This window comes from Porites lutea, chromosome 14 (assembly GCF_958299795.1).
Source record: "Porites lutea chromosome 14, jaPorLute2.1, whole genome shotgun sequence".
NCBI classification, from domain to species: Eukaryota; Metazoa; Cnidaria; class Anthozoa; order Scleractinia; family Poritidae; genus Porites; species Porites lutea.
Window position 1 is genome coordinate 9,864,738 of NC_133214.1, and position 8,165 is coordinate 9,872,902.

The 8,165-nt window shown below is 36.2% G+C and overlaps 1 long non-coding RNA gene across 1 annotated transcript; it reads right to left on the reverse strand.

The window, feature by feature from the left end:
- Positions 1 to 217: 217 nt before the first annotated feature.
- On the reverse strand, positions 218 to 1,631 carry LOC140924320 (uncharacterized). Its single transcript, XR_012164239.1, has 3 exons — positions 1,422 to 1,631; positions 1,088 to 1,168; positions 218 to 620 (listed from the first exon to the last, which is right to left on the reverse strand). It is a non-coding gene; the product is annotated as an uncharacterized lncRNA (long non-coding RNA).
- Between the last annotated feature and the right edge of the window lie 6,534 nt (positions 1,632 to 8,165).

The window sequence follows — 8,165 nt, forward strand, 5'->3', positions numbered from 1 at the left end:
TGTACATTGCATTTTTTCCCGAAAGTGTTTTCTTGTTCTTTCCTAGATATCCGTACATAATTAGAGGGAAACCCGTAATAAATCCTTTTTCCAAGAACAAAACTAGTAAACGATATATTTAAGGCAACTAGTCTTTACATATGCATATGCTCACAATTAACTGAAAAATAGAACTTAAGCCTATCTGTGTATGTGTACGGTACAGGTTTTTGTACCATTGATTCAACAATTATTTAATTGCAACCATGCCTTATTTCGTAATCTAAGTTATTAATTATTATATGATACCAATCACGTCGTTTGTTTGCAGTTTTTAAAGGGGCCCAGGGCTGCTACATATTCTTTGGCCTCTTAATCACCAAAGTGGTGATACGTTTATGACAAATACAAATTAATTACAACTATATTAGCCACGAGTAGGAACCATCAGTATCTGGTTTCCTCGCAAACAGATATTCTTCATCATAGTTCCATTTTTTTTTTACTCTTGTCACGAGGGTTTTGAAGTTGGCACAAAGTTAGCCATATTTGTTCTATTAAGAATTACAATTGTAACACTTGCACGCTTCACCAATTGTCGTCGTATGAAAATAGTAGACGTGCCTTTTTAGACTTCTTGCCTAAATGAGGAAAAATCAGAAGCATTTGATAAGCTACAGATTGACCCCAGTGCAAAGATAAGGTACGAGCTGGTAATAAATCCATGGTCAATTTATATTGTCTATTTATTAATTTCTGATCAAGCAATACGACATTAACCTGCTTTTGCTCCCTGTCGATTTATTTATTTCAACCACGTTATCATTTTTTAATCAAGTCTGCCCATTCTTAATTTGGCACGAAACAAATCAAATTCCTGTTGTAGTCGCTGTTATGTGTTATACTTTTTTCTGCTGATTCTATTATGCTTTTTATTAGGTACTTGTTCCGACTTCCAGTGAAAAAGGATCATACAGTTGAAACTGAAAATATACCTAAGATTCTAGAGTTCATTTTAAGAGAGGGTTTATTTTTCAATGACTAAAATATTTTCGAGTGATTTATGCAATTCAAGTACAAGAACTATTCAGTTCAATGTATAATTTACCTGAAACGCCCGTTTTTGCTCTTTTTGGGAAGCCTCCCATTGAACGTTTTCTTTTCCATGCGTGTAAATCCTTCTTCACACCTGAAATAAATGACAGGTTGAGATTGCTTTGTGTATTATAATCAGTAGATATACTTGACAGCCGTCGCGATGAAGCAAAACGTTGTAGACCTTTTGCTGTTTTTGAAAATTCCCTTAAAATTAAACTATCAGTTGAAGTCCATTATCAGGGTTAGCACCTTGCTAGGCGCGTTTATAGGCGAGCCTTAAATTTACATTTACGTGAATAACAAATGAGAATGTCATCTTAAAAAAAAGAAAAATTGAAACGTACGAAATAGTGTTGGCTCTTTGACCTCTCCTTCCACTACCTTCATTTTTGATGCAGTATCAGCAAAAATCGTATCTATGAGCAAAGGAGAGTTTGAATCAATCTTACTGAAGGGATTAAAGGTTTCGAATTAAGTTTGGCGCACGGTCGTTGTTTGACGGATTCATCATGACTTTCTTTTTTGTGAATCATAAGACGCAACTAAGTCGGCAAACAATTTTCGAAGACTTGTTCACATTTTAAACCAAAGTGAGTTTTAAAAGTTTCATCATTGACATAACAATGGAAAGCAGTCGGTTGGTTTTTTTCAATAATATTGAAAGTTTTATATAAAAATGTATATGATATATATTCTCGGTCAATGAAAATAGTTCCTGACCACTGATGGAAGAAGAAAAAAGAAAACGCCTCAATCATATCACTTGCTAAATTACCTTTAGGAGAATTAGCTAAATTATCTCCTGGGCGGCGGGCATCTACTACATCTTCGTCATCCACAACTGAAGGTAAAAATAAAAATGAAATAAGCTATTTTAGAATGGTTGATAACTGACCAAATGACCGAGACATTATTTTCCTGTTCGGCGTTAGTTTTTTTGCTAGTACATTATTAACGACTAAGACGCTCTCTTTATCTTACGTAACACTTAAAATTATTAAAGAGACCTATCAGGGAGAAAAAAATGTAATCAGAGGGAGAAGACGTTGCTACACGCCGTTAGCAGTTTGCATCACCACAAACATTTGTTTCTCAGCAAAAACAAATGAGACTGCCAAATGAAAGTCTAAACAAATGTTTTCTGACAAAGACGATCAGCTTGCTTTTTATACATATCTATACGGTCATGTTTTCGTCCAAAAAAGTCAAATATTAAGTAAGGACTTTAAAAACTGAAGGAATGCAAAAATTTGTCTTGTTTTTATTAAATAGCCACTGCCAATGGAAGTTATTGGAATTTTCTTCTCCTTTTCCCAATTTTTTTTTTTACACAAGAAATGTTTCAGTTTAATGACTTACGCTTCTGAGTTGACTCTTGGATTTCTTTAGTCACCGTTATCCCATCTAGAAATGAAGACCAAATTGTTCGTTACCTCAGTATTCTCAATTTTAAAATATTTGCAACATTATATAAGTAATATTAACAGTGATGATGATATGATAATAATGATAAGGTAAGTTAGGATTTACTGTACCTACAAATGATTTAGTTAGTTCCATACACTTTAGATTTTTCAGAATCCAAAAATTAACTGATTTGCTTCACGAAATTCAGTGTCCCTCCATGTAAACTAAAAAGTAAACAATCGTACCTGAATTGGATTTTTCCGGCAAAGACTGTTCACAAGTTCCGTCCTTTGAAGGAGTTAACGCTAGCGTTGTAAGACAAAGAGAGAAATACATATAGTTCCAGACTTCAGAATTTTTTTTCTCACTCTATTGCGTTTTCGTTTATAAAAAATAACAACACCCATCAGGCATTCGCTGCAGAAAGTCTACGAGCGGTAAAAAGGGGCTTTACTGAACGAATGTTTAGAACTTAAAAATTTAATTCAATGTCAAAATTTCGTATGATTCTAAAGCTTGTTGATAATTCATCAAGAAAAATATAATGTCTTTATATTTGATAGGCTTAACTTTACGTCCATTTTTTTAGACCAAAATAACCCCAAATCTAAATATTACAGTGCAAGAACTAGAACACCGAAAGATTTTGAATCCGTTGAAATAAAATTAATTGCCTTCGATTTGTGACTTTCAACTTGATAAAACACTACTGCTCGTCTATTTAAGCATTACATGAACAATTCTGCAGATCTCGAACTTTTATCCGGGAAAACCCTCATCCTCGATTTGCACAATTCTATAGCTTACACCCACTGTTATGGGCCTCAAAATTCACATGCCCAGACATTTTCGAAGAAAGGACACTTTTGTAGAAACGAAATATGTTCAAACAAACCGTAACCTCTTCATAACATAAAAACGCTGGTAAAGATGTACCTTTCTCCAGGCAATCCCTTTCCTCGTCATTGAAGGCATTTAGTGAGAGAAGAGTTGTTCTAACACTCTTGCTCGCAGGGTTTGGTTTTCTGGCTTGGCTACCTCCGAGATTGCTTCTTTTAAGATGGCTGTGAAGGTTATCAGGATTATAATCCTTTCCCTGATAAAATCCAGGCATTATCACCAGGCAATCTGTACCTTTTGATCTACCCATTTTTACTGTTTTTAGTACCTGTTATCGTGTAAAAGACAAAAAATAGAAAGAATCAAATTACTGAGAAACGAAAGGGGATATACGCAGATAAAAGAGATGTTAAAGAGATCATTATAAATCTTATTGGGCTTGTATTGTATTAGAGATGTGCTCTACTTTTTTCAAATTGGACAGATTTTTTAGGGTTAAGATCCTCAGGTGTTGGCGGGTTGTATCGCAAGTAAGTTGTAGTTTTGATTTACTTGAAAATCATATCTTCTCATATTTCAATAAGCTAGACCGCAGTCTAGGGACAGATTCGTAAAAAGGATTGCAAGCAGTCAGTACCTCTGATATCGGTGTGTGTATGATGAATTCCTTCAGATCTTTCTTGAAGGCCTGCAGTACATTAAGGGCTTTTGGGACATCCTTATCGTCCCCACCTACTTCGTTCAAAATTTCACCGGGCTGGTTCGCTATTGCAAACGGAGCCACAGTCTCTTCAAAGAACTTGTCGAGAATTTTTTTGTGGTTGTCACCAAACAGTTCACTACTAATCTGAAACAAAATGATACATAAACAACAATAACAATAATATAGTCATGATAATAATAATGGTCGACAAAACGGATAACAGGGTAGAAATTATAGATATATTTGTGCCGTGGGACGCCAATATTGAGAGCATTAGTACTAGCAGAAGCTTTTGAACATTATAAAGACTCCTCAAGGTCAGTTCAGTGTAACCGTTACAATGGAATACAATAGGAGTTGGCTAGGTAGTAGGCTAGGTTTTCTGACTCTACTTGCGTGCGAGTAATGTACCGATGATAATGTAACGAGAAAGAGAAAAAAATATAATTATTAAGAAAATTAAAACCAAATTTCAAAAAAAAACGTGTTCAATATGTCCGTTATTTTCCAAAAAGGGATATCAACTCATATCACAAAATTCAAAAAATTCAATAGCTTACTCTCTGGCTAAACCACATCGAGGTCGCGTAAGGGAGAATTGAATCAGGTAAACACCCGTTAAGACGGGGTGTTACCCAAGGTATGAGATCTGAGGCAATCTCATCCATGCCTTCCCTTAAAAAGGTACTTCCCATCCGCACGAATGAAGCAATGGCACTAGAAAAGTACCCTTGATTAATCATTTTTTTAATGTGTACATGGGCAGACACTTCGTTTGCGGTGGCCCCTCTTACAGAAGGACCCAAGAACGGTATGTACACGAGCCTTCGAAGTTCCCTGAAAAATACAACAAAAGTCTAGCTCAGTCAAACAAGTGGAAACTGTTAGCGTGATGAAAGTAATGCATTATATCAGTCACCGTCAAAATACACAAGTATCTTCCAATCTTTCTTCTAAAGCACGGCTATTAAAATTAGAATCCCCCCGTCATTAAGGGATCTAAAAAAGAAGTAGTGGAAACTATCGATGTAGAAGAGAATTTTGGCTTTTATAAGAATGCCAATAGAAGCGTTTTACCAGCTGATATCCTGAGTTTCAACGGATCTAATTCCGAGCAAGACAGTTTGATGCTGGAAGCCATTATCAATAGAGCAGACGTTTCGAGCAAAATATATAATAACATAAAAGGTAATGGACTAGATGAACTGGAAAGTCACGATTTCCGTCGGTCACTATTGGTTTTCCAGTCAATGAATAAAGAACATAACACCAATCATTCAAGTCAAAGCATCCTTGATCAGCGCGCAGAAAATATGGGTTTTAGAAGACAACCATCACCAAAAGATGGGGACTGCTTCTTTTTTTCGCTCGCTTTACAGATATCGAACTTGTTGACCACATGCGACGAAAAAGTTGAAGAACAATTCAACAAACTTGGAATCAAAAATCAACAAAGTATTACCGAAATAGCACGAAATTTGCGACAATTAGTGGTTCAAGAATGGTTAAGTAACAGCGAACAATACCAACACTTTGTTCAACCGGGCCTTGACTATTATTCTGAAGCGAAACGATTCCTAGTGCCAGGTCATTTTGCAGCGAGTATTGGCGATGCTATGCCACTTGCCGCAGCCAATGTCCTCCACCTTCCCCTTGTCCTTGTAACGTCAGTAACAGATTGGCCTTTGACAATCGTTACGCCACAAGTTCAGGCTATTTCCAATGTGCCGCTGTATCTCGCATTTACACAAGAGGAAAGTGGTCATTATGATTCATTGATTGAACTTTCAAGACCCCAATTTGTAGGAAAATGCAGGACAATGCGGGAAATCCGAATAAAGTGCCGTTGTGGTGTCAACAACAAAAATGCAAATACTTTAAACTGTTGCGAGGTACCAAAACAAAGTATTGGGAGAAAAAGAAAGTACTCAAGTAGATGCAAATGTTTGAAAGCGGGAATAAAATGTGGGGATAAGTGCAAATGCAAAAGCTGTGGAAACGGAAGAAACTCACCTAAAGCAAAGCAAAGAAAGAACTACAAAAGCAAGTTTATTAAAACATCTTTCACTAAAAGAATAACAGAAAAACCATTTTTATTACAAAGGGAAGGCGCGGATTACACACGTAGCAGTTTTTCTGTGTTGGAACTTATGATTTTGGAATTTTGTCTACTGTCGTTGGGAATCAGATCTTGTAAAAAGAAACCAGAAAAAGTCGCAAAGCTCTACAACTCATGTATTGATTTTTATAACCGCTCTACAGCACACAAATTAACTCGGAGGTCGATTATTGAAATAAAAAAGGAAATGAACAAACACAAAAGTAGCAAGAACAACAAAAAATAGTTTTATTTCAAATCTTTACTTACATGTAACAATGAAGTAACAAACAAGGGTTAATCGTGTAAGTCGCAATGGTCATTTAATATATGTGATCCAGGGCTCTTTATTTATGCGGGCAAAAATAGACGAATACTAAATCGCACTCTCTATTCACCAAAACTTTCACATAATGACAATGCTTTAAAGTAATTACGGTGAGGTCACTATTTGAGGTTTAATGACCATAGATTTTAGGGAAATAGGGAAAACGGCGCTAAAATGAAGATAATACGTAAATTTCAAGTGCTAGATGCAGTCAGACATTGTGTAGCGTAATTACATAAATATTAAGAGAAAGGAAATAAAGGTGAAGACATCATATAATTTCAATGAAATTATATCAAATATCATCATTATATAAGATTAATTACCCGTTAGAAAGAATAAATTTCAAGAATCACCAGAACGTTTTCGAGATCCTCCCAATTACTAAGTACATAAACAAGTGTCATTTTGGCGAGAAAACTAGTTGGCCGTCGTCAATCTACTACGTTCTTTAGCGAGAACGTAAAAAGAAACTTTAAAAAGGGGGGAAAAACTGATGGAATGTACATTACAATCTCGTCATCGTATTCCTACAACTATACCAACTGAAAAAAAGTAACTACATCGAAACTACACCAAACTACATCGAACTACAGCAGAGATGCCAAACTCTGGAAATCTGAATTCTGGAGACTCTTTCTTTTGCATTACTCCCCGACTATCAATGATCAACCCCCCCGCTCCCCCCCCCTCCCCATAAGCACAATTCCATCCAGTCCCTAATAGGCTTAGCACATTATATAAAGTTTTACACGAGGTACAGACCATCACAATTAGCTTTTATGATTGTTTGTGAGTGATGAAACATGTGCGAAAATACCGCAGAAAAAAAAATTACTAATTATACTACACCAACTACACTTACTACACCAACTACACTAACTACACCAACTACAGCAACTACACCAACTACAGCTACTAAACAAACTACAGCAACTACAGCCAACTACACTAACTACACCAACTACATTAACTATACACCAACTACACCAACTACAGCAACTACAGCAACTACAGCAACTACATCAACTACATCAACTACACCAACTACACCAACTACACCAACTACACCAACTACACCAACTACACTAACTACACCAATTACATTAACTACACCAACTACAGCAACTACAGCAACTACAGCAACTACAGCAACTACACCAACTACATTAACTACAGCAACTACAGCAACTACACCAACTACATTAACTACACCAACTACCTAACTACACCAACTACAGCTACTACACTAACTACAGCTACTACACCAACTACACCAACTACATTAACTACACCAACTACAGCAACTACACCAACTACAGCAACTACAGCAACTACAACAACTACACTAACTACACCAACTACATTAACTACAGCAACTACAGCTACTACACCAACTACAGCTACTACACCAACTACACTAACTACACCAACTACATTTACTAAAGCAACTACAGCTACTACACCAAATACACCAACTACATTAACTACAGCAACTACAGCAACTACAGCAACTACACCAACTACAGTTACTACACCAACTACAGCAACTACAGCAACTACAGCAACTACACTAACTACACCAACTAAATTAACTACAGCAACTACACCAACTACAGCTACTACAGCAACTACAGCAACTACACTAACTACACCAACTACATTAACTACAGCTACTACAGCTACTACACCAACTACACTAACTACACAAA